The sequence below is a fragment of the Brienomyrus brachyistius genome, unplaced genomic scaffold (genome assembly GCF_023856365.1).
Source record: "Brienomyrus brachyistius isolate T26 unplaced genomic scaffold, BBRACH_0.4 scaffold47, whole genome shotgun sequence".
Classification (NCBI taxonomy): Eukaryota; Metazoa; Chordata; class Actinopteri; order Osteoglossiformes; family Mormyridae; genus Brienomyrus; species Brienomyrus brachyistius.
Genome location: NW_026042322.1, coordinates 1,479,580 through 1,507,460, shown reverse-complemented (window position 1 = coordinate 1,507,460; position 27,881 = coordinate 1,479,580). Strand labels below are relative to the sequence as shown.

General features: G+C 46.2%; 1 pseudogene; it reads left to right on the top strand.

Annotated features, from left to right (window-relative positions):
- Window positions 1-1,094: 1,094 nt before the first annotated feature.
- LOC125723362 (FRAS1-related extracellular matrix protein 2-like) overlaps window positions 1,095-27,881 on the top strand; it is a 35,309-nt pseudogene continuing 8,522 nt past the window's right edge.

The window sequence follows — 27,881 nt, the reverse complement described above, 5'->3', positions numbered from 1 at the left end:
TAAATGCATAGGAAACTCCGCAATTACACAGGAGAGAACATGCAAACTCCACACACATGAAATCAGAGCAGAGACTCAGACCCGGGTCCCAGAGGTGTGACACAACACTGCTAACCACTGCACCACCATGCCACCCCCCAGGAAAGTGTCACTAATCTTATTTCATGCAAACCCATGAAAGGTTAAGATATAAAAATAAATGGCAGCTTCAATTTAATGCATTTAAGCCATGTACACTTTTAGAATCCACCAGGTACGAATGAAGTGAATGTTTAAATGCAATGTCCGTCCTCGCGGGGGCTTATAGTTGAAGGTTATTTAAAAACAGCAAATATGTTGTGGCAGATGACAGAAAACCGCAGCGTGCACATCTTCTAAAAATACCCGACTTTGCCAAAGGAGGGCGCCAGTGTTCGTTTACTCACTGCATGAGAGGTTTCGTTAAACAGAAATGTTTTTTTTATATTTAATTCACAATTAATTGCATTTAATTTACCCATTTTATTAAAACTGAACGCTAGACTTCATAATTTGCATTAATAGTAATCTCTCATGCAGTTTTAAAATACATGCTATTTTCAACAGTATATTTTTTTGTATCATGGGAAATGGTTTAAATAATGGCACAGCCGTAAGTTAAGAAGCTGGCATTGTTAATCACTGTTAATTACATCTTATTTATGTTATTTTATATCATCTTTATTGCTGAAGTTTGAAGATTTTCAAAAGTCGACAATTTTCACCCTGCATGGAATGACCAGTAACTTGGGCTGCTGTAATACGATCCACAGCAACAGTTATCTAAAATGGTCATGTTTGGGAGGTATCATTAGTGTGTATTTTAGGAGAGATGCTGCACTATGCGAAATAGTCATTACAAATGCTGATGAGATAAAGCAAAGTTTTAGAGCAAAATTTTAAGGGAAGGTATTTTATGCCGGCTTTAGTCGGGGGGCTGGGGTGGGGGGATGGAATGCGCAAGAGGAGAGGGGGGCTGTCCAATGGTCTTTCCTTAATTAGCTGGGGGACAGGAGCCATCCTGTCAGAGCCTTTGGGGGGAGGAGTCCGGGGCTGTGACTTTTGAGTATTACCTGCAGGTCCCCACCGGTGTAGAGGCACTTGCTTGGAGTGTGTGGGCTGTGTGGGAGAAGCCCACTTGAAACTAGGTCTTAAGCACACTGTTTGTTTATCCGTCTGGGGGAGTCTGACTGACGGCAGCTGCAGGGCAGCTAGCTGCAGGCATGGCTGGTTGTCTGCACAGGATGGGATTTTGTAAAGCGACGGAGTGGATCTTCGTGATTTCTGTCCTTAGCAGCTGTCTCAGTCACGTAGCTGCTCAAAGTTTCGATTCTGCTTTCCTTTTCCAACAGCGACCTGGACCTAACGCCGACACCATCTTGCTGGCCAATAATGGGATCCGAGTACCTTTTGGGCGGGCTGTTTTTTTGGACCCTCTTAAGGATCTCATAACGGAGGTGCTGCCTGGGGATCGCTGCCACATCACAGTGTTGGACAATGACCCACTCGCCCAGAGGCCAGGTGCCCTGACCCCCAAAAAGTTTCCCTGTGCTTTTGGCGCAGAGGAGGTGAAGTACACCCACTTTGGATCACGGAGCCCCAACCGGGATCGGGTGAAGCTGCAGCTGAGATATGACTCTCCCACAGACACGGTGATCATTCCCTTCATGCTGGAGGTGGAGGTGGTGTTCCAGCAGCTGGAGATCCTGACGCGCAACATGCCACTGACCGTGGAGAAGCTCAACGGAAACAGCAACCCCATCGACCAAAAGGGCCTGGAGTTCGCCTACGACAGCAGCGTGTCATCCTGCAAGGTCAGCACCCTGGTTGGCGCTGGCGGACTCCCGAGGTATGGCAAGCTTCTGAATTACACCGCAAATGGGCAGATGGTCGACTGCGATGCTTTTCTTAAGTTTGGCGTTCGCTACCAGCACACCTCCACCACCAACTCGCCCAACAGAGACTACATCCCGATGATGGTGGAGCTGGTGGACAAGGAGGGTAACACGTTACAGCAGGAGCATTTTCAGATCATGGTTCGAATTAAGGAGGGGGCTGAAAACACGCCCCCCAAACCAAGCTTTGTGGCTATGATGATGATGGAGATTGACCAGTTTGTGATGACAGCTATTACCAGCGATATGTTAGCTGCCGAGGATGTCGAATCCGATGTAGATGACTTGATTTTCAATGTCACCTCACCGCTGGGCTACCAGCAAGGCTACATAATCAGTACTGATGATCAAAATCTGCCCATTACTTCATTCTATCAAAGAGATGTCAAAGATTTAAAAATCGCATATAAGCCCCCATCCGAAGATTCGGACGAGGAGAGAATTTTCCAGATTGAATTCGAAATCGTAGACACCGAAGGTTCCATCTCTGACACATTCGCCTTCATGATTGTAGTGAAGCCCATGAACACTTTAGCACCTGTCGCGACTAAGAATACAGGCCAGTTGTTATTTGAGGGGCAGTCGAGACCACTGACCAGTGCTTATAATTTGGAAATCAGCGACGAGGATAACCTTGACGATGTGAGAATCACTGTCATCGATGGCCTGAAGCATGGCGAGCTGACAGTGCTGGGGTCCCGCCAAAAGTTTTTTACGCCTGTTGATCTGGACGCAGGTATAGTGGTGTATCAGCATGATGGCAGTGACACTTACAGTGACAACATCATCTTTAGAATGACCGATGGCAGACATGAGGTTGAGTTTCTATTCCCCATTACTATCGTGCCGACTGACGATGAACCCCCAATCATCAACGCCAACACGGGACTGGTACTTTTCAAGAATGAGATCATGCAGATCTCCCCATTCATTCTGAGCGCGACAGACATCGATTCTGAGGACTCCACCATTAAGTTCATTCTGGAGCCCCCATATTCTACACTGGGGGAATTGCTACTCAGGCAAACAGAGCCACCGGAAGACCGGGCTGCTTGGAAGTTCAGCTCGACGGATGAGATGTTTGAGCAGGTGGTGACAGAGTGGCTCCAGCAGGACATCCTCGACGGCAAACTCTTCTACCGCCACACTGGACCTCACAGTACCACCACAGTTATGGATCGGTTTGTATTCCGGGTCCAGGATGACAATGATCCTCCAAACCAATCTGGGGAGCATACGTTCACGATTAAAATTCATCCCGTTGATGACCTTCCCCCCGAGCTTTACCCTGGCACTACACTGTATATGACTGTGAAGGAGTACAAACTGACCCACTTTACGAAGAAGTTTTTGCGCTACACTGATCTGGACTCAGATGACCGTGATCTTAAGTACCACATTACCAGGCCTCCCACAGACACTGACGAAAACAACCTGGTCCCACTCGGTGAGCTTGTCCTGACTGAGAGTCCTGAGATGGTGATCTCGGAGTTCACACAAGCTCAGATCAATCATCACAAAGTGGCATACAAGCCACCGGACCAGGAGTTGGGCATCACTCCAAAAGTTGTTCAGTTCAATTTTATTGTGGAAGATACTGCTGGTAACTCTGTCGATGGCCTCTTCACTATCTTCTTGCAACCTGTTGACAACAAGCCACCTACTATCAGCAACACTGGTTTCACTGTGCTGGAAAGAAGCACCTTCGTCATATCTAAGGCCGAACTAGACGCAACTGACAAAGACACAGATGATGATAAAATCATTTTCACTGTGACCCAGATTCCCCGCTTCGGACAGCTGCAGTACTTAGGAATTGATATGGCTGCTGGGGAGACATTTGTTTTGGAAGACATAGAGAGTGGCCGGCTAGCCTACGTACACAGTGGAGAGGAATCACTTAGCGACACCATAAAAGTAGATGTTAGCGATGGCTTCCATGAAGTGCCAATCGTCATCAAAATCAGTGTCAAACCTGTTGATGATGAGATGCCAACCATTCTGCTCCCAGCCGGCTTGCTTGGTGCCTCCATTGATGTGCTGGAAAATGGTGCCACGGAGATCACCAGCAACATAATACAGGGTAAGGATGAGGACACCGATGACCTTAGACTGACGTTCATTGTGGAGGAGCCCCCGAAGCTGGGGGAGATCATGGTGAATGGTGTTCCTGCTGAGAGGTTCACGCAGCAGAACATTATCAATGGTGATGTCGTGTATGCCCACACAAGTGGTGAAATTGGACCGGTCAAAGAGCATGATGCCTTTAACCTCACCATCTCTGATATGTCTGACGAATGGGTCGTCGGCGGCAACAAAGTACAAGGCGTCCGTGTGTATGTGACCATTCTCCCAGTGAACAGTCAATCTCCTGTGGTCAATGTCGGGCAGCAATTCACTGTCATAGAGGGGGAGAAGAATGTCATCACCTTGGAGAACATTCAAGCAGAAGATGTAGATACTGACAATGATGACATATCGTGCACTATAATTGTACAGCCAGCTTCTGGCTATGTGGAGAACATATCTCCTGCCCCAGGATCTGAAAAGTCAAGAGCAGGCACTGCCATCACTGCTTTTAGCATCAAAGACGTCAGTCTCAATCACATTTACTATGTGCAGAGCATACACAAAGGCACTGAGCCTGTGGAGGACAGATTCACCTTCCATTGCTCAGATGGAATCAACTTCTCGAAACGACACTTCTTCCCCATTGTAATCATTCCAGCTAATGACGAAAAGCCTGAAATTTTCATCCGGGAGTTTGTCGTCATGGAGGGCATGAGCCTTGTGATTGACACGCCAATCCTGAATGCAGCAGATGTAGATGTTCCTGAGGATGACCTGGAGTTTGAAATTATAACAAAACCGAAACGTGGAAAAATAGTCCAACAGCTGACGACGGGCACAGTGCCAGTTATCAGATTCTCCCTGGAACAGATTAAAGAAGCATCCGACATTGTATATGAGCACGACGACTCTGAAACGAAAGAGGACAGCTTTGAGATAAGGCTTACTGATGGGAAGCATAAAGTTGAGAAAAAAGTTCTCATCATGGTAATTCCTGTGGATGACGAGACGCCAAGGATGACCATCAATGACGGACTAGAGGTGGAAATTAGTGAAACAAAAACAATCAGTAACAGGATCCTGAAGGCAACAGATCTTGATTCTGAAGACAAAGACCTCACTTACATTGTGCGTTATGGACCAGGTCAAGGTTACTTACAGCGTATTACCAAATTTGGAGACGTGGTTGGAAATGTAACCATCGGGATGAACTTCACTCAAAATGAAATCGACAATGAGCTGATTCAATATGTCCACACAGGTCAAGAAGGTGTTCGTGACCTCTTAAAGTTTGACGTCACTGATGGCATCAATCCTCTGATTGACCGGTACTTCTACATTAACATCGGAGGCATCGACATGGTCTTCCCAGATGTCATCAACAAAGGGGGTGACATTAAAGGAAGGGGGCAAAGTCACCTTGACGACAGACTTGCTCAGCACAACAGACATCAACAGCCCCGATGAACATCTTAGCTTTAGCATAACACGTGCACCAAGCCGTGGGCACCTGGAGTGCACAGACCATCCCGGTGTCCCCATTTCCACTTTTACCCAGTTGCAGCTGGCTGGCAACAAAATCTACTACATCCATACCTCCGAGGATGAGGTGAAGATGGACAGCTTTGAGTTCGAGGTGACAGACGGCTACAACTCTGTCTTCCGCACCTTTCGGGTGTCCATTACCGATGTGGATAACAAGAAACCAGTGCTGACTGTCCACAAACTGGTAGTGGGCGAGAGTGAGGCGAAGCTGATCACGCCCTTTGAGTTGACAGTGGAGGATCGGGACACTCCCGACCATTTGCTACGCTTTATCATCACCCAGGTCCCCGTGCACGGGCAGCTGCTATACAATGGCACACGCCCAGTCACCAGCTTCACCAAGCAGGACCTGAATGAGAACCTCATCACCTACAGGCACGACGGCACGGAGACCCAAGAGGACAGCTTCTCCTTCACAGTGACGGATGGCACTCACACCGAGTTCTTCATCTTCCCCGATACGGTCTTCGAGACCCGCAAACCCCAGATGATGACCATTCAGATCAACACGGTCGACAATGGCGTTCCACAGATCGTGGTCAACAAGGCAGCCCCCACTCTTAGGGTCCTGCACACTGGTCACCTGGGCTTCCTTATCACCAGCAAGGTGCTGAAATCAGAAGACAGAGACAGCCCTCACAAAGTCCTCAAGTACTCCGTCGTAGAGGTTCCTCACCATGGCTTCATCATCAACACCGCACTGGGGAATGACAGCATCAGGACCTTCACGCAAGGTAGTGCTCCATCACACGTATAGTGAGGGATAACAAAAAGGAAAGCATAACAGGAAAACAGCAGATCGATAAATTCATAAACTGGGGTTTTCTGTAAAACGGAAGTAAAATAAATGTGCTCTGTTAGCACTTAAACCCATCCATCCATCCATCCATTTTCCAACCCGCTTATCCTACTGGGTTGCGGGGGGTCCGGAGATTATCCTGGAAGCAATGGGCACGAGGCAGAGAATAACCCAGGATGGGGGGCCAGTCCATCGCAGGGCACACTCACACACCATTCACTCACACATACACACCTACAGGCAATTTAGCAACTCCAATTAGCCTCAGCATGGTTTTGGACATCTGGGGGGAAACCGGAGGAAACCCCACAACGACATGGGGAGAACATGCAAACTCCACACACATGTGACCCAGGTGGAGACTCGAACCCGGGTCCTAAAGGTGTGCGGCAACAGTGCTAACCACTGCACCACCATGCTGCCCCAGCACTTAAACCACATGGGGATATCGAAATAGTTTTTCCAGACACTTTTTGGTGGGCAAAACAACATGCAGATTAGCGTAAAACAAATTACAGTTAATTATGCCGAAATTATTTTGTTCTTTAAGCTTGCAACTGTCAAACCGCAGCTAGAAAATGTCAAAATGAAGCGTTTTTGTAAGATTATTTTTTGTCTGTTTCCATCAGCTGACATCGATGACATGAAGATCTGCTACGTCCTGCTGGATGGGGACAATGCCACAAGCGACATTTTCTACTTCACAGTAGAAGACAGTGGTAAGGCCTGCTTTAGTGTCACATTAAGCTGTTTTCCGTTGTGCTTAAGAAAAAAAAAAAACTCCAAAAATAACACCAAACGTCTTGGCATCTCCAGCAACACGAGTTACGCCTCAAAGATAGACAGCTTCTGATCATAAAAAGTGTTTGCGGGAAACTAGTGAAGGGCTTGCTGCATTTCTAGTTTTCTTCTTGAGAGAGGAGTAATTCTGAAACCACTTCTTTAATGCACAGTCTCTGACTGTGTCGAAACTATTCATGGCGCTGGCAGTGACACCAGGAAACGAAACGTGCCCGGTTTGGCACTGCTCTCCACTTTCCCGTTCTAACGGAAATCTTACCCAGAGCGATAGGAATAGAAGAGGCCATGTGACCTTCTCCAGAAGTCACACAGTTGGTGGCAACTTGCAGTGTAACTTGAAAGGCGATTTGATTCTGTTCAGCATTGAGAAGGGTGTGTCTCAGCATATTATTTCCGAGTGTTTTACCGTCGCTTGCTAGCAAAGTTTCATGTCAGTGGTGACCCTCCACTAGGTATACGACATACCTCTCTGGTGTAGCACCGTCTTTTTGGTCTGTATCGTTTCTCCGGAGCTGTTATACCGGCACGGCTTTGGATTTCAGCGGTCGTGTATATTTATATTCCAGCAAATTCAGTTTTGGTCAGATGCCACATGACACTTTCATCTTAGATTTCAGGTTATACGTCCAGTGTGGCAATTCTTGAAACCAGCATCGCAGGAAACATTTACAATTGTTGGCTTTTTTTTTTGGGGGGGGGGGGGGGGGGGGAATCGTGCTGAACAAAAGCAGTGTTTGCATTTATTCTAATATTTTCCATGGCAGTTTTATTCAGTCTTGTGGTTTGTTTCCTTGAGCTCAAGCATTTGCTACCATCCCAGCTATTTCCAGCATTCAACTGCGCAACACTTTTTAAGATATACAAACGGCAGCCATTTTTATTACCAAATGAAAGCAAGTGTGAGTTCTATGAAAATGATGATTTGTGTAAATCGCTCCAGATAGACGGGGATGTTAAGAATACCACTATGCATTGCAGTTTTGCAGAATCAGGGATATATATATATAGCAAACGCGAAGTAAAGTAACAAAATATGACAGATGGGTGCTATGCTATTTTAACTATAGTCGTATATGTATTATGAGATTTTGAAATACATTACTGTAATTTTGGGCTGGTTTTTCTGTACTGAGAGCAATTGGCATATCGAAATGGTCTGTTTTTCACAATGGGTATCATGTCCTTTTTGTAAAATTATGCTGTGGGGCATACAAAAGTAAAACTGCTCCCGCTAATCTTCATCCAGAAGTGCAACTTTGTAATTAACACGCGTCAATCACGCTCGGCCCTGTCCTGAGAGAAAGTTCACTCACAGTCTAAAAATGTAATTGTTGAGTATTAGGATGTTCTTTGAAATCCAGGTCAAAATAATTAAAATGAATTATTAAACTGGATATTTCTGTAAATGGCTAAATGCTGCTTCCCAACTCAATATTTATGCACGTATATAGAGACAAATTCAGCGTTCTAATTGATGACTACTGATTTGATCAGCGGGGGGCGGCATGGTGGTGCAGTGGTTAGCACTGTCGCCTCACACCTCTGGGACCCGGGTTCGAGTCTCCGCCTGGGTCACATGTGTGCGGAGTTTGCATGTTCGAGTCGCCGCCTGGGTCACATGTGTGCAGAGTTTGCATGTTCTCCCCGTGTCGTCGTGGGGTTTCCTCCGGGTACTCCGGTTTCCCCCCACAGTCCAAAAAAAAACATGCTGAGGCTAATTGGAGTTGCTGAATTGCCCATAGGTGTGCATGTGTGAGTGAATGGTGTGTGAGTGTGCCCTGCGATGGGCTGGCCCCCCATCCTGGGTTGTTCCCTGCCTCGTGCCAATTGATTCCGGGATAGGCTCCGGACCCCCCGCGACCCAATAGGATAAGCGGTTTGGAAAATGGATGGATGATTTGATCAGCTTGCATAAAAACACTATGCTTCTCTAAATGAAAGGTAAGTGTGACATGAATCCTGCCCCCACAAAAAAAATCTCAGCTTTGTAATAATCACAAAGAGTCTGTGTTCCAAGAAATTAAATTTTTTTTGCCTACTCCTTTATATTATTCAATTTGGATCTCGTACCAGTGGAAGGGTTGAGCAGCAGTACAAGGGCTCCAATTTACTGAGCAAAACCAGTGCTTGCTGTCCCATTAGTGATCCTGTTAAATCCATCTGCACCAGGTGTGATGTTGTTCATGAAGAGATACATCTGGTCAGAGTCTTACACAGTCTGGCCAAAGCTCACGCAAGTCTGGAAGTAATGTGTGTGTGTGTGTGTGTGTGTGTGCGTGTGTGTGTGTTGAGCTTGCTGATGGGGGTTTTAAAAGGCTGACACCCTGGGGGCACTTGACACAACAAAGGAGAAGAAAAAAAGATGTCTGTTGACTGAGTGGCTTTTGCTGAGGGCGTGTTGGGGCAGGCTGGGTGGGGGCTGCTGGTCAGGGGCGAGTATGGGAAATAGGGTGGTGAGAGATCGGCGTCCTAGAGAAAGATCAGCCTCTGATTCAGCAGAACTTCCATGCAACATGTGCCGCTCCCTGTGCTACCATGGCAGGCCTACCTGAGAAAACAGTTTCTTTTTAATGTATTACACTACTAATGCGTATCAGTTATTAACACCTCATGCCCAAGGATGATTATAGGATGTTTTTACAGTAGGGTCATGAGAGGGGGCAAAATTCATGCAAAGGGGCCAACCTGATCAATAGCCAATGATATGGTTTGAATCGGTGAGTGACAAGGACCAATCAGCTTTTAGCTGGGCCCAGTGCTCTTGTGGCCCCGCCCCTGTTCTGGCCATTGCTGCACATGCTGCTGGCACGAGCGGAGAGTGGATGCCTGCCCCACCCTGGAAGGTGCGTGGTGACAATGCTAAGAGAGAAGTCGGGGAACTTAGCGCCCGTTTTGGCAGCATTTATAAAGCAACAGAGGTGCACCATCGCAAGGCGACTGGCCAATGGAGGCCGTTTCACACTTCCCAGGGCTCCATGTCATCTGACAGGAAGAGCTTTGCGCTAGCAGTTAGCGATAAGATTCTTATCACTTAACAATAAGCGCTGAACGGGAAGCAGACATCTGATAGATAGTCTGATGAATGGTTAATATTGGATCTTCTGCATTGCTTTGGCTGAGAGGAAACTCACTGGGCATTTGAATTAACAATGACAATACAGGAAGCCAAATACTTTTTAATGTCTAAAACCTGGTTTTCGAGGAAATTAATGCATCACATTGCCTATAGACACTGATTTCACTGACAGTTCATATGGACCCATGTGGGTCTTATAGCTCATACAAGCTCAGCAACCCTGTGTCAATCCAGTAAAATTCATGGACATCCCTCCCTTTTCCAGCAGATAATGACCAAAGGGGAGTCATCTGTGACCCAAATTAACAGCTAGTTAGACTTTAAACGACACCATGGAAGAAAACAGCAATGGAAAGAAATGAAAGAAGAAATCATTATCATTAATAAAGGGAAAGCGAGTTCTGCTTCACAAACGTGGACAGGAACTGTGAGCCTCATTTGCGGCACAAGGTTTTTCTACAACGCTGAGCATTTAATACAGTGAATGAGCATAAAATATCAGCCGCACACAAAGACTTTCATTTCTGGCACATGAATGAAAAAAAGCTGGACACCCCCTTACTAGGGACAAACTATTTCAGAGACTCACTTTCCTTCTCTCACTTGGGTGGGGGGGGCGGGAGGGGGGGGGCAGACTCCCAACTCCAGCTGGTGTCTGGCGTCCCAGGGATGCTGCTTTATCACAACAATGACTGTGTACAGAGGTATGGGGTAGATGGCACTTGCAGGGAATGTTTGGGGACAATTTAATGCGTGGACAGCCCCTGTGCCCCCCCCCCCCCCCAGGGGGGTGGTGGTGGTGGTGGTGGTGCTGAATTGAGTGAGTTAATTTTAGGGGTGAACTCACAGCAGGGAGGGCCGCCCTGTCCCCCTATCCTCAGCTGATGTGACACATGTGGTTGTTAGCACAAGTGTCTGTTTCACCCCCCCGTTAGGAGAACCAAGAGGAACCAATCATTGGTGCATATCAGACCCAGAGGTCCTTCCGGATTTTACCCTCTATGGACTGTGATGCCATTCTGAGTGAGGGTGACAACTTGTGTCCAAAAAGAAAGAGTGTGGGTCATCGAGGAGGTCAACCATGAAAAAGCTGTTGGGGGAGGTGGTGTATCTATCACAATAATTTTTTATCTCGAGACAATGATATAAAAAAAATATTGCAACCACAGCTTCTGTACACTCATGGGAGTTTTACTTGCACAAAACAATGTCCTGAGGGCAGAATGAAAAATGATTGGTTCAGACAAATCAGATTTTAGAGGAGGTTGGTCCAAGCAACCACAGGAAGCAGATATCTTGGTCCTGCCTCCTCTAGTTGCTTGGACCCTCCTCCTCTACAATCTAATTGGTTATCTCTCTGAACCAACCATTTTTTGTTCTGCCCTCAAGACATTTTTGTGTAAGTAAAACTCCCACAAACCTTTGGTAGTATGTGTGTGTGTGCATTGCTTTGCAATAGAGGCTGGAGAGAGTAACATGGCAGCCTAGATAGTGGGCTGGAAAAGCGGACTGTCTGAACGAAATCTGGACGAGTGGTCACCCCACACTGAACACCACGAGCAGATGAACATCACCTTTTCATACCATCCTGTCCATAGCTGGTATGAGGCCCAGCCTCTCCACTAGCTGGTATTTTATCTGTTTTGTTTTGCTGAGCGGTCAGTAATTATGCAGAGGGTCAGCAGGGATTGGGCTGCACTTCATATCCGGCATGCAGGGGGGGGGCTTTATTCCACTTTAATGTTGAAGCCAGAGTTGGCCCAGTGTCAATCACCATGTAGCTTTGCTGGGAAAACAAGAAAACGAGGGTCTGGCCTCCGTCATGCAAGCATGCGCAAGAGGTTAGTGTGTGTTCCAGGGGGCCACCTTGCGGCTCGTCTAAGCGGGGAAACAGGGGCTGCCATTGTTCCCGCCTCACGTTCGCAGGAAGTTGGCATCGAGCTCCGGCTTCTTCGGCCCGGGAATGCAAGAGTCCCGCTTTGTCCCCGAAGGCAGTTGCTGTCCGACCGTGTATGACATGACCGTGTCATGTCGCGTTCGAGATGCGGTCGCGTAAGTGCATATAGTCAGCCATTATCCAATAATGTGCAATCTGCTAAAAATTTGGAAAGGTCCTCAGCTGGAAGACGGCTGATGGGCGGATCAGGCATCTCACTCTGTTGGCTGTTCACCCCTTTGGGTTTACAAAACCCCTGTTGTGAGACTGACCTAGTAAATTCTTGCTCCTACAAGCCCGTGTCCGTTAAGCTCACGGATCCACGACCGGGGCCAAAGGAGATTAAGGCGTCGCTGGGCCAGCTAGTCATCAAAGGTTCACCTCCGGGCTGTGGGAGTGCAGAGAGAGGGACACAGAGATAAGGCTTTGAGGCAGAAGGGAGGCTCCCACATTAATCAATGCTCTTTAATAAGATCGCAAATTCCATGTGCCAGCAACTGGTTCAGCATTCACTTACTGGCTCCATGATGGGTCCATAACTCATATCAGATATAATGTAGTCAACATTACTTAATTTATTTTCAGACAACTGAGTGACTGGACTAGCAAAGTACATACTGTCACACTATATTTGAAGGGATTTTTCTTAAAATTAATAACACTTTGCTCAAGTATAAAGGCACAGGCGTTCCTGGTGCTAAATAAAAAAGGCTTATTTAGCAGTTACATGTCAAAAGATCAACAAGACGACGGAAAAGTAATTCTTATGGTCGTTTTAGTGTGGATGCCCATTAACCTGCCCGTGGGTGGGAATGATGGTCCCCCCCCCCCGACCCTTGGGCCTGTAATCAATGATGTCATTCGTCAGTCAAACAGGCATCCGACAGCAGATGACAAGGAGCGCCATGCGGTCGCTGCAGCAGAAAGGAATGTTCTTCCTCGCAGACTCCGAGGGACCCGGGGAAAGTGGGGGCCTTCAAAGACAGGTGTGGATGGATGGCCCTCGGATCCGGTTTCAAAGAGACCGTGTCCAGCGGGAATCCTAGCCCACGTCAGATTGGCCGATAACCTGGGGTTATTCACTTTAAAGTAAATTATCCGTATTTTAGAAAAATGAAAGCTAATTAGTTTTAGTGGAACTATCCGTGTGATGATTTTTTGATAGCATACCAATATTTCACCGTTAGACATATCCAGCTTGGGTTTACAACACACTTCAAGATTGTGTTCCGCCTTCAAGAAGCAAGTCACCTCCGTGTACATTTGGCCTTGCTTGGGTTTCGATCCGTCACCCATGTCGACAGCATATAGCGGATTTACGGCCCCCCACTTCCTGCGGCAATGTGAGGATTTATCTGATTCAAGGGCTTTGGCTCATGGGTGGAGTTTGGAGATTATTCTTATCCTTCACAGATGGGAAAGTACTTCACCTCCAGTGGATCGTCTGGTATCTGCATCCTGATTTTTGATTCCTCTCCATATCTGACTGCAAAGACCATGTGTCCCTCACCCTTTAAAGACTGTGTTACCTGCCATGCCTGCTTCAGGTTAGCACCAGAATTTCACGTAAGGTGCAAAGGCGTCTCGCTCCGGAGCCAGTCGGGCTCATCTTCCTCCCGTGACGTGTGGTATGTTAGGGTGACCCCCCTATTCAGAAGGTGGCCTGTGGGACATTTACAGTATGTGTGCTGTGCAGGAGGGGGGGCATGTCACTATTAATACCGCTGTCATCCGTAATGCCAGTTATGGAATCTGGGAAATGCTAGGAAGAACCTAAATTAAGCTCTCCAGCCTCCCGGCATTTTAAAAGCAACTCCCCCAAATCACACTGGGAAAAGTTCTCCTGTAAATTCTCCGATTTAGTAGGCACCTGTTTGCATTGTTTGGCCAAAGTCGTTCATGACAGACCGTTAGACTCGCGTAAGTGCTTCGTAACTAATGGCATAGCTTGGTAGAAGTTCCTGCAGTTGCTGTCTCGGCACATGGCCGTAATTGACCTCCACGACCCGCCAAAGGATGCAGGGGAAGTAAAAATGGAAAGATTAATGAGGAAATGTTAGAAAAGCCATAGTCATTCTTGTCACTCAGTGAGGATATATCCAGCTCGCATGCAGAGCCCTGTTGCCTTACGTTGCATCATTCTGCGGGTCATTAGCCGATTCCTCCTGTTATTTACCCCGACTGCTATCCAAATATATAACAATGAAATATGCTTTCATGTTTTTATGGGTGGGCACTGGGGGGTCGAGGATGAAGAGGCTGAATGGATCAAAGAGGGGTATCGAAATGACACCAGGGATTCTCCCCTTTGCTATCTCTAGGGGACGTCCCCAAGATCGTCTCGTTGTCAATTTCTTGACAAAGGGTACCAACATGGCCACCAACCTTTGCCTTTCTTAGGTAGTGCAGTCTCTTCAGTCTCAGTTACCAAGAGAATCTGGTCGAACTTTCGAACCAAGTGGAATACGCTGAATATTTGCGCAAGGCCTATTTCAGCTGAAAACCATACCATATTTGCAGCAATATAGAAAAAGAAGACGTTGCGAGGATCCCAACGTGACTGTGTCTAGGTACGGCCAGACATGACCTTTCTCAAGCACCCGGGTATGGAAATGCTCACTTTGCTTTTATTTACATGTTGTCTACATAATATCATTCTTAGCATCCCAGCAAACCTCCCCTCAAGCCGTTAAAGTGTCACTGGTAATTTAGGTTAGCCTGTAGCGGTTAAAGATACTTACTTAGACCAGCAACTGCGCAAGTCATCCTGGAGGCGCCTGAACCGCAGGGCGCCTGGACCGGCGGGGCGCCTGGACCGGCTCCAGACAGCAGCGGTTCTGAAAGGTTGAAAAACGCTGGACACGCTTCCGCAACACATCAGGGCGCTAATTCCAACTAAAGGTGTAAATCATTTTGCTTGAGAACAGGGGGCATGACTGAATAAATATGTGCGTAATAAAGCATTCTGCCCAGCAATAATAAAAGTATTGTGTGGAATTTTATGGGTATTTAAAACAATTTAATGTGATATACAGACATTCTGCTATTGGCAAAGGCTATTCTGTAGCGGGATTAACACCAATGCTTGGATAAAATACTTTTTGCCAAGCAGTCGTCCTTCTCGCTTCTGCCCTTTTATAAGGAGTTTTGGAGGGGATCACCGTGAATGTGATCATTAGTTACTGGCACAGTCTTGCTGGCACGAGATTAATCGCATAAACACCGCAAGGGCACAATGTCGTCTGCTCCAGGCCTGGGGAGGTTCGCCCGTCGTGCTCTGTGCCAGACAAGGGTACAGTCAGAGAGGGTTATGGTTCTGGTCCAGGCGAAAGGGCAATCCGTTTACTCTGAGCTGATACCAGAACCGCCAGATCGGTTTCTGCCAAAATGATCTGCGCTGACTGGGCTTCCCACCACAGAGAAGAAGTCGCGCTGTGACACGTGGTGTCTGCCACCCAGACTGCTGCCCCTACCCCCCTTACCACGTGTCCCAGTTGTCTCTACTCTGAGGACCAAATCTGGCAGCTGGGGGGAGCACAGGACTGCGGGGAGTGGACAGAGCACCCCTTTTGATGCCTGAGGTGAAATTAACGACCAGTGGGGGCTGAAGTGCCCCCCCACTCCACCCCCGCTTCCTCCTGGGTGGCTTTCACTAATGGGCAGCTGTCCGCCCGTATATGTCAAAAACGTATTACGTGAACAGCTTGTGCAAACTGCAAACTACGTCTGATGATGAGTGAATTTCGTCTCCTGCTCATGAAGGGGTGCAGTGGGGGGGGGGGGGTCATTTCATTACCAATCCTTTCATGCTGGGAGTGGCACAGTGCGCTTCCACACCTGCCACATGGTCTCCCCGCCCTCCTGCTGCGGCCATCTTTATCACAATCATCGTCGTCGTCGATTATATTGCCAGCCCAGACTGCAGGCTCTGAACTCTCTCCTGCCTGGTCAAAAGGCCACGAAGGCTGTCCTGCAGATAGCTTAGTCAGCTTGCTAACCCTCACATGGCCCCCACAGTGCCCCTCCTGTGCATTTTGGTATGCTTTAAGGGTTGGATCACTGATATGGGGCCTTTTCAAGACTTGTATATATTTTTATCTTCATTTGTAATTCAGTGCTGTTAATTAACCCCTGGAGTCAGGTGGTGCACACATATTATGACCCGATGGATATTATAGCTATCGAATGCTGTTTGGTTGTTCATTAACTTTATTAATTTCATTCAGCAGACAGGTGCAGTGTAATTGGGTATGCTATAAAACTCATAGTGATGACAGGACTCTCCTCTATAATATGGGATCCCAAACTTTTCATCCCATGACCCCAGTATCACAGACTGATGACCCCCATTTCGCTAACCAGCAGGGATTACCCTCGGGAGATTAATTGCAATCGACCAGTTGCCCTTACTGTTAAAATGGAACATTTTTTTCTCATTTAATCTTATGAACAGTGTGGAAATGCTGGCCGGCATTGCTTGGCCAGTGACTAACACTATTGCCTCACATCTCTGGAACCATGTTTCAAGTCTCTACCTGGGTTCCATGGGTGTGGGGTTTACATGTTCTCCCTATGTTGTCATGGGGATTCCTTTCTGTACTCTGGTTCTCCCCCCCCCCCCCCCCCACAGTCCAGAAACATGTTGACATGTGAGTGTGCCCTCCAGTGTGTTGGTGCCCCTTTCTGGGTTGGTCCTTGTCTTGTGTCCATAGCCTGTGGCCGGTGTGACATTTTCAATTCAAGACAAGTATGCACACGCGCTTACATGCATGTAACAGTTTTATTACCTTGAAATATAGTATGTAGGGTTTGCAAGCTACCCCAACACTTTTGATGTAGATAATTTTAAATATGTAATGGAATTTAGATTTGCCATAAGATTTCCTTAATATTTTTGCCTTTTCTGTGCTGTGTTTTGTACTTCATGACCACTGCATTATTGCACACTGCAATAACACCAAATTCTGAAGGCGTTGATACACAGGGCAACTTTTCGAGCAATGATGCTGGGCAACTGCAAACTAGGTGTGCATTTCGCAAGAGCATAATTGCTATGTTGGAAACTTACATAGCTGGAATCATGCAACTGAAAGGGCTTTTGGGAAACGTACCCCAGGTAAGACAAAGGGCAACTCACCTGGATGTGGACGATCATGAAGAATTGCCCACTGCCGATTAAAGTTTTTCAAAAAAAAATTCGTTGCCCAACATCACTGGAAAAGTGCTCAAGCAACAACTTACCCTCTGTATTGTCACCCGGATAGTTTTATAACCCTTGTAGACACCGGAATGCTTAACGGGTAACTGTAACAGTCCCCCAGGGGGAAAAAAAACAGGTTTATAAGCACAAATAACCTGTAATTTGATAACATTGTGTTTTGTTTACGTATTCTTTTGTAACTTCCTGAATGAGGACAATTATGTACTTGCCTTAATTGAGGGTACCCGCTTTTGCCGTAATACTAGTTGCATTGTTTTCAGTTAAAATGGCAACTGTTTAATTGTTTGCTTGTTTGAGGTAATTACTACAGTATCTGCACCCATCTGGAGATGTCAGAGCTGGAGAAATACATATGTCTGCAGCGGAGTTTCCTGTGTAGTTTTTGAGCGGTTTCCTTACATTGCCCACTTTTAAGTCGTCCGAAACGTACAATATCTTTTGTACAGCGTGGGGGGTGCTGGTCCAAAGAACCTGGTTCTCTACATAAACCCCCACCCAAAAAAGGCTGGTGTTAGGCGAAGGCTCTTCAGCAGTTTTGCACCCGTTTATTTAAAGCTGTACAGTGCGGTTAATAGCCTGCTAGCTAAGCTGGGTGAGACCAGCCACGTCTCAAGCATTTCACGGGAGTCTCGCGCGTTTGGAATGGTTCCCTCAAGCCCAACCAAGAGCAAGTTTGCAAACAACAACAGCGTACAATTACTACATGCAACTTTGAAATGCACTGGCTCTGCTGACTTGTAATTAAAAGAATAAATCCATTAATTTTTTTGCCTTCAGTCATTTAATTGGCATATAAAATGGCCTGAAATCAAGCAGTTTGAAAGAAAAATCTTCAGAAATAGGATAGATTTGGAAATTTAAGAGGCTCCAGCATAGCAACTCCCCCCCCCCCCCCCCCCAAAAAAAAAAAAAAACAATTCTATAGCAAAATGTAGCCAGTCCTCCAGCAAACTAGCAGCCCAGGTGGACTGAGAGTCTAGCTTGGGGCCCTGGTGTCTGAGGAGGACTTACCTTGCATTCCTCACAACGCATGATGCCACTGTTTTCAGGATGAAGCAGGACTAAGCTGTTTTGATTCAATTAACTTTATTCAAATTCAATTAAAGTTAAGCTTTCCTTTCCGTTATGTCTACTTTACATTAAACGTAATGCACTGTTACTATCTTTTACCCCTTTGTAAGTCTTTTGCTAATTCTAGAACATGACGGGTTTCTCTGCATCGTGGAAAGGTTCTTCACTCACATTTATACAACGATTAATAAAATGTTTTTCCTTCCCTTTTTTTGCTATTATGAAGATGATGAATGTTTCCTGTATTTTTAACTTGCTGTCCGAAATATGAGACTGACACTTGTCTGTCCCTGGTGCCATGAAGGGTCATACCATCGAGTGTTTTGGGGCGGGGGGGGGGGGGTGGGGGGGGGTTGGTTGGGTGGCTAGAAGAAGGGAGGTCAAGGGGGGGGGGTGGAGTAAGAGTGACAGTGGAAGTGAAATTTACCCTGGTATGGAAGCGCAAATTGATGGACTGAAAACGACTAAACAAAAGGTAATTTGGCTGGATGCCTCATGAAAAAAATTAACAAATCAAAACTGGGAGCAGTGAATGAGAACCACCAGTGCCAGTTGCTGTGAAATCAGATATCAGCCGCCAGTGAAACTGCACATGGGTCAGTATTCACATGCTGCGATTTCTCCAGCTAAATGTGATGTGGACAGTGACCACATGAATTGTATGTTATACACCCTGGTGAGTGAACCTCCCCCCCCTCCCCCCCCCAGCATAAATCTGTCTGTTACTAAAGTGGAATTCATCCATCGAATTGGGCGACAGTGCCGTAAAATCCGCTGGTCTGCGAGCCTGTGCTTCCCTTCCCTCGGTTTAGTCTCCAGGATCTGAGGCAGCGTGTCTGGCTTGTGGGCGGAGTCTGCGGGTATCACATCCTCATTGTCTATGTGTATGTGGGTTCGTGGCCCATATCCAGCTCTCCAAGCCTAATCCCCGACCGTTCTGCGCCATGTTCAGCCCGATTTGCTGGGTGCCGGGTGCTTAACCGGCCTGCTGGCTTCTTCGCGCAGTCGGTGAGCCACCCTTTCCCACAGAGCTTTTCCCACAAGCAGACGCACTGATCCACTGGTTAATTTTAGGCCAGCGTAGGGGAAGGTATAAGGATCAGGGCCGAGCTGTTTGGGAAGTTTCGCTGGCAAAAAAGCCTGGCCTGCTCTTTGGGCTGCTGCTGACGTCAACGGAAATGAGTCTCGGAGAGAGTTTTACTCTCACGTCACAATAGGACTTAAGGTGACACCGGTTCTGGGAGAGATAAGGTGACTGTGTGCGGAAATGCTAATCCTCATTGGAGCTCGTACAGAAAGCATTTCTTTTTGGAAAACATAGTAGAACTTGGCACTGTTACATCTTCATGAAAACACGGCATCTTCCATGGCCGCTTGTCTCGTACAGGGTTGCGTTGTCGGTCTGGAGTTTCAGGGTCTGGTTAACTTGGACCAGCCCATGAGATCCAGCGTGATACCTGACTCGGACTCTGTGGGACTTGCTGCCGTTCCCAGGGCCTTAAATGTGGGAGATAATAAATTTACGCCCCCCCCCATCTCGACCCCAACACACACCGCTCTGTCTGTTGAGGCTTATGAAGCCCTTAGAGTTTCTTCCATTAGCCATATGTACCATTTCCCTGCAAAATGAACACATAGGAATTACAACCTATTACTTCTGCATGACGACCTCCGTCAGACCACCAAGCTTGGCCAACATGTGACCGTGTTAATTCTGCCCCCCTGGGTTTGCCCCCTGTCCCATCATGTTTGTCTTTATGCTGCACATGCGGGTGAGAACCTGCCAGCCCTCCCCACCCCCACCCCGCCGTCCAGGTAGCCAACATGAGGATGATACAAGAGGATGGAGGAAATATGAGCTCTGTCTGCTTCCGGAAGCTTCTGTAGTGTTTTACGTTATGCGGTGTCACATTGCCATATTTGTCTTTGCTCTCTCTCCAGCTTTTGTTCATAAAACTTTCGTCAGTCTGTAAAGATAAACGGGGCAGGAGATCAAAACCGAAAGTCATCTGGCTATCCTGTTACTGGACGTAGACGGCAGCCATATCTAGTGTGTGTCGAACTTCTGTTTTCCAGGCCGTAATAGGCTGAAGCCGCAGCCATTCAGGCTCAACTGGGCTTGGATTTCTCTGGAGCAGGAATATTACCTGGTGGACGAAGACGCCAAGTTCCTGGAGGTGACCCTCAAGCGCAGAGGCTATCTGGGGGAGACGTCTTTTGTCAGTGAGTATAACACGGCTGTCTTTCAGGTGACCGTTTTCCTCAATCACATCTCTGTCTCGCTTTCTGTAGTTTTTATTCTCAGTATTTAAGGTCTGTCAAAGTGATTAAATGTGAGACTTGCATTAAATTGAGATTTCACCTGCAAAAAAAACACAATATGATAGTATACATAATATTATATACATATATATGTTGACAGGTCAACTGAGTTTCTTAACCCCTTCATAACCAGCCATAATTCTTCAGATTACGTTAAATCACAGGGATGGTAAACTGTTGGGTGGCCTTGTTGAGGAAGATGGAGGGCTGCCTGGTCCATTTATCTGGTATTATGAGGGTCACCAAAGACTTTGTTTGCCGATAATGGGCTGTGTTGTTTCCTGTAACTTAGGTACCATCCAGGAGTTTACCCATGTTCTTTTCCTCTAGGCAATATTCTGACGCAAGACCTATAACGAAGTTTACATTTTAATACAGACACTACCCAGGTTATGATGGTCTGTCTTACGATATTTCGACTTTAGGATGGATATGATTATCCAATAAATTACATGAGATATTCAACACTTCATTATCGCCTTGCGATATTTTCGCCATAAGATTTAGGTTTATCGGAATGTAACCCCATCATAACCCAGGGAGCATCTGCACTTTTGGAAAAAAATGTCTTTCTGCCACGTTTTATTTCCGTCTTCCCGGTGAGGTGAATCTAGTTGAAGAGGTAAATATCCCAGGCCACTGGGGTTACTGAAGGGGAATTTTGCCTGGGATATAAGTAGACTGGGACTGTAATATAGTCTGATATATCAGTAACTGCATCATTTGGCTGATTAGAGACATGGTCGTAAATTAAAGCCTGTGAAAATTATTTGATGGGATTTGTTTGGCACCCCCCCCCCCCCCTCGTTCTTCAGGCATTGGCACAAAGGATGGCACGGCAGAAAAGGGTAAGGACTTCCAGGGTAAGGCCCAGAAGCAGGTGCAGTTCAACCCCGGCCAAACCTTGGCTACCTGGAAGGTGAAGATCTTCACAGACCAGGAGTTCGAGACATCCGAGAAGTTCCACATCCAGCTGTCCGAGCCAGTTATGGCTGTGCTCGAGTTTCCCAATGCAGCCACAGTGGAGATCGTGGACCCGGGCGATGGTACGATCTGCCTCTCTGCTCACTCAATACCTCTGGTGAACTTAACACGCAACATAGACTTCGCATTTCACAATTCTGCCTTTATAATTATAAAACTATTTTCAAATTTTGTCCTTTGATATAGACCTACAGTACCAGTCAAAAGTCTGGACACACCTGTTTTTAATGCGGCCGTCTTTGTTTTACCTGTTATTCACCATATAGTAAGACGTCTGCAGGCAATGAAGTCATACATATTAAATAATACTTAACAAAAACTGCAACAACCACAAGATGTTTTCAACATCTCAAAATTTCCTCAAACTTTACACACATATAAATAGCCCTATTTTGCTTAAATGACAACATTTCTTGGCGTTTTTTCAGCCAGCTTTCAGATGAAGCCACCTAGAATGCGTCTCCAAAAGTCCTGAAGAAGCTTCCACAAGTTGTGGGCACCAATTGACTTCCTTGCTCTTACTCTTTGATCCAAATCATCCCAAAGCAGCTCTATAGGGTTTAGGTCGGGGGATCGTGCGGGTCAGGTCATCTGTCACAGCAGTCCATCCCTTTCCTTGTTACTACATAACCTCAAGGTGTGCTTAGGGTCGTTATCTAGTTGAAAAACAAATCATTTTAATAGATGAATCCAGAAATTTGACTGACACTGTTTATTTACTGAATATACTGCATGAAACAGAACAGGAACACACCTGAAATTTGAACCAGAAAATGTTTAGCATAATAACCATCTTTATGTCTTTATCTTTACAGACTACCCCTCCAAATTGGCTTTGAATTGGATTTTAGTCTGTGTTCTTTTATAATTCTCTCTGCTGTACATTAAGGATCATTTAGGGATCATGCACAGCTCTGGAACATTGCTACAGGGGCCTCCACATTTCTGTGGCATGGCACTAACCTTAACCCACTTTGGTTCCTGCTCTGCAGAGTCCACGGTCTTCATTCCTCAATCTGAGTATAGGGTTGAGGAGGATATTGGGGAACTGCTGGTGCCTGTGCACAGGTCTGGAGATGTCAATCAGGAGCTCATGGTCATCTGTTACACAAAGCAGGGTGAGGCACCCAAAAGTATTATATATCACTTCCTGCTCATATGTTTATGTCACTTCCTATTTGTATGGTTATGTCACTTCCTGTTTATATGTTTATGTCACTTCCTGTACATGTTTATATCACTTCTTGTTTATATGTTTATGTCACTTCCTGCACATATGTCACTTCCTGTTTATATGTTTATGTCACTTCCTGCACATATGTTTATATCACTTCTTGTTTATATGTTTATGTCACTTCCTGCACATATGTTATAGCCTCCCATATTTTATTAAAAGCCAGCAGAATTCAGTTCTAACATAGTATATGGTACACAAGCTGTTGTCTACCTTCTGCTCCGTGTTACCCTCCTGAAGGTCTTCGGCTTACTATTTTATACAGGCACTGCCACGGGCACCATCCCCAGCACGGTACTGTCTTACTCGGACTACATTACCCGGCCCGAGGACCACACCAGCGTGCTGCGCTTTGACAAAGGTCAGCGTGAGAAGCTCTGCCGCATTATCATCATCGATGACTCACTGTACGAGGACGAGGAGAGCTTCAACATCACCCTTAGTATGCCCATGGGAGGCCAGGTGGGGGCAATCTTCCCCAGTACCCGTGTGGTCATCCTGGCTGACAGCAACGATGGTGAGTGGAACTTGCATATCAGAGGGCAAGGGGCCTATAGATTATCTGACCAGCTTATAGTGGTTTTACATAATCAGCAACACTCATGATCCGGTATCTATATCATTATTCTGCCCAGTCCAACAGCAAAAATTCTGGTAGATTGTTGATGCGACAGGTAGGGATGCCTGAGGTAACAGCGGCTGGGATTCAGAACCTCTCAGGTGGCCCAGATGCCATGAGATAACCTTTGGCAGAATGATTGCCTGGATGGATCAAGGCTTTTCCATTTGTTTGGCTCTTGGCACGCCAGAATCTTTATCCAGCAAAGGAGTAAACACTAAGTTGAGCAGGTTGCAAGATAGATTTTCAATGCAAAGTAACACCATGAACTCCATCATCATCATCATCATCATCATCATCATCATCATCATCATCATCATCATCATCATCGTCGTCTTAAAGGGTTGGGCCAGTAAAATTAAATTCCGGGGTAAGTCTCTGTTTGAGATAGAATAAAAAAGAAAACTTTTAAAAATGTTTAAATCGGCAAACCTTTTCGGAGGACTTCTACTATAAGAATTAAATGTTTCTTTCATCAAGTTCATCTACCTCAGTAGACCGTGCCCCCAAACACCATCAAATTTACATCCCTCTCTCGTTTTTTGATGTCCCTTTGAAAGTAAGACGAAGTCCCTAAAGGGGATTAACTGAGTGGTTTTGTTCCTCTTGGTCAACAATGTGATGTATAAGCTATTCTGATGGCCAGGCATCTTCAAACCTTTTTGATCTTTCAACGCTCTTTGTGAACGTCAACAGTACGGAAGATGGGCCCATTGTGCCACTTAAATGAAAAAAAAAAATAGAAAAAATACCGTGGGTAGGAAAAACACTGCGCCCTAAAAAATATAATCCCTCACAAACGATGACGCAAGATCCCAAACAGTACAGTCACACTCCCCGCATTGCTCTTTGTGGCTGCTGGGCGAGTCAGTCTCAGGAATATTAAAAGCATTAAGCTGCAGCATGCTTTTGGGTAGTGTGGCTGCACGTGAAAGCCTTTTGATCACAACTATCCGTTCTGATCAAAGGCGTACATGAGAAGAGCAGTCGAGTGTCGCAGGAGGGCTGGATGCATCGGCTGTATGTTTCCCATTTGAAAGGCGTCCTTAAGTACTCATTATGAATATGATCCCCCCATTATTTACGACACCATAACCTCTGCCTTTGTCACTCTTGAAGTTTGTCCCTCATGCCTTTCCGTCCTTGCTATATATATTCATTCTGTTGAAGGTCGACATTAATTTATATTTCCTGTCTGGGGAGTGGGACATTGCTTTAAGCAGACAGTGTCCCACTAATGAGTATGTACTTCAAAAAAGCCAGTGATTACTGAGCAAGAAAGACCACTTTACAGTCTAGTTCATTCATAAAATGGACAGTCTTTCGGGAACAGAATGACAAGGCACCTTATTGGGTTACTCTGCCAAATGAGTAATAAGCTACAAGAGACGGATCTCCTTTACAAAAAACATAAAAATAAATAACAAAAAAAGAATGACACTTGATTGCAATGTGAATGCAGATTGCCAATTATTTTTTACAAAGTTTCCAGTTAAAATAGGATTAAAACCATGTTTTCCATATAGAAACTCATTCTACAGTGTGAACTTGGAACACACCCAAAATCCGCCTCAGAATTTTGTCCATATTTGTTTCTCGGGAGAGTGAACCTCTGACATCTACACAGATCTATTAAGCTCTAGACGGTAGCTTTAGACCATGGTAATTTCTGGAATGTTATCCTCCGTCTGGCAGGTGCAGGAAGGACGGGGTGACAGACAGAAACGACGTCATACTGATCATACAGGATAATCTTCTGCTTTCCAGAAAGTCCCGCAGTATTATGAAATTTTGTGAAGATTAATGTCATTACCTCAGATCTCTGGTAAAGAATGAGCACCTCATGCACATTAGCATTTTGGAATTGTTTTGTACGTCCAGAATTTCACTTATAGGTTTCTTCCCCTGCCAACAACTGGCAGCAAATCTTAGATGTGCCAGGGCGTGGCTGACACCTGAGCTACGGATCATCTGGCTGGTTTTCTCTTTGATTCCCAGCCTCAGCATGCTAATCTCAGGCCTGTTGTTTGATCCCGGCGTGTCGTCATTGTCAGACATGAAGTTGAATAGTTTGACACAGCCTTGTGAAACAAGCAAAGAAGAAGAGCACAGTCTAACGGCACATGAGATTCATGTTCCCAAACACAGCCCTAGTCCATGTGGGTGGAAATCTTGCCACGCACTAATTTTTTTGTAGTTCTTGGGGGTGCCTGGCCATGGATGGTTGGGACTTAGTGACAAGTTGGCTTGTCAATGATGCTGAATGAGCCCACAGGCTTTAGGCTGCCCAGCAAGGGCCATGGCCTGGTATGCGGCCAGTGTGGTGCCCTTCACTTCTTGCTTCCTCGCCTTTTTCACCAAAGTAGTCTGGTAGCATGACTGCCTCCTTTCACTCTGGCATAGAGCACATTCATGGGCTCTCCAAATAATCCGAGGTCCAGGAGCCTCGGGAGCACTGTCCGTGATGCTCTGCCTTTAGCCCTCAGGCGAAGAATGAAAGGTTTACAGATAACTGGCGTACGATGTGCTGCTCGAAACCCAGTAGGGTCAAGGGTAGTTTGAGTGTGGGAGTGGCTTGTGAACTGTGCTACAACAGTGACGTTATAAGCTACTTTTGTTCCACTTCCATCCCTATTATTAGCGTATGTTCCAGCAGACAAGAATACCCTTCAGGAAGGCCTGAATAAGACTTGCCATTTTTATAATTACAAGTGATACTGGGGCCCACTTCAACGTTTACTTTGTAGTTTCCCGCTCCTCATGGTAATCAAAGACACATCAACATAATCAGCACTGTGTGTCCTTAAGTGTCCTCTTCAATGGCACCTGTCCAGAAGCCACCCGGAACCTTAATTGCTGGTTCCCGGACCTGGCACAGCTTAGGTAGAGCGTAGATAGAGTGCAAGAATTAATACTTTTAATCATCTTGTCTTTGTGACAGAGCCCTCGCTCTACTTTGGAGAACCTGAGTACTCAGTGGACGAGAGCGCCGGCTACGTGGAGGTCCAAGTGTGGAGGACAGGGACCGATCTGTCCAAGACTGCCACGGTCATGGTGCGCTCCAGGAAAACCGAACTGCTGTCAGCTGAGGGTAAGAGGGCAATGGGGGCATGATGAGTCCGATCTGACCTGTTAGTCAGTTTATTATAGTTTTTTCTTGTTTTAAATGTTACGTAACTATTAGCTGAAGGAAATCGTGTCCAGAACTTGTGCCCTGCTAGGTTTGGAACCCGGATAGCAGGCAGAGAGTTCCTTGACCCTCATATCACCTGTCTTACCGGCAGCTGGAGTTGACTACGTGGGCATCAGTAGGAATCTGGATTTTGCCCCCGGTGTGACCATGCAAACGTTCCGCGTGACCATCCTGGACGACCTGGGCCAGCCGATCGTGGAGGGAGCCGAGAAGTTTGAGCTGGTGCTGCGGATGCCCATGAATGCAGTGTTGGGAGAGCCCAGTCGCACCACTATTACCATCAATGACACGGTTACTGACTGTGAGTCTTCATGAGGGGAGGGAAGTGCTAGGTTTATTCATGACGAAGATTATTCATGAGAAATATTATATAAGTAATAGCAAGGTGGCTCAGCAGGTATTACTACAGTTACACACCTCGAGGGTTGTGGTTTTGAATGTCACCCAACTCCATACAATGCCAGTCAAAAGTTTGGACACACCAAGTCACCTACAAAGGAGATCGGTAGTGTCGTATCACATGACCTGGCTACCTGACCTAAATGCAATAAAAATGATTTTGGTGGAGTTTGACCAGAGAGTGAAGGAAAAGCAACAAATGAGTGCTCAGCATATATGTGGGATCTTCTTCAGGACAGCTGGAAAAACATTCTAGGAGTCCTCTTAAAACTGGCATAGAGGACAATGTGGGGTCAGCCAGTCCATGGAGCAATTGGGGTTAAGTGCCTTGCTCAAGGGTCCAATGGTGGCATCACAGGACCATGGGATTTGAACCCACCATTGAGGACCATTGAGTTCCAACCCACAGAGCTGCCAACCCCACCCAATAAATTATAATTTTTGTTTAATGTGTTTTTGGTCAGTATATAATTCCATAACTATTGCAAAATGTAGAGAATAGTACACATAAACCTTTGTATGGGTAGGTGTGTCCAAACCTTTGACTGGTATAGTACGTGTGGAGTTTCCATGGGTTTGTCCCAGGTACTCTCTCTCCGTCTGAATACGTGCATTCAACCCAATATCGACCTCTTAATTGAATGTGGTGTGATTTGTGTGTGAATTGGTGCCCCGTGATGCAGTACCCTAGGCTGGGA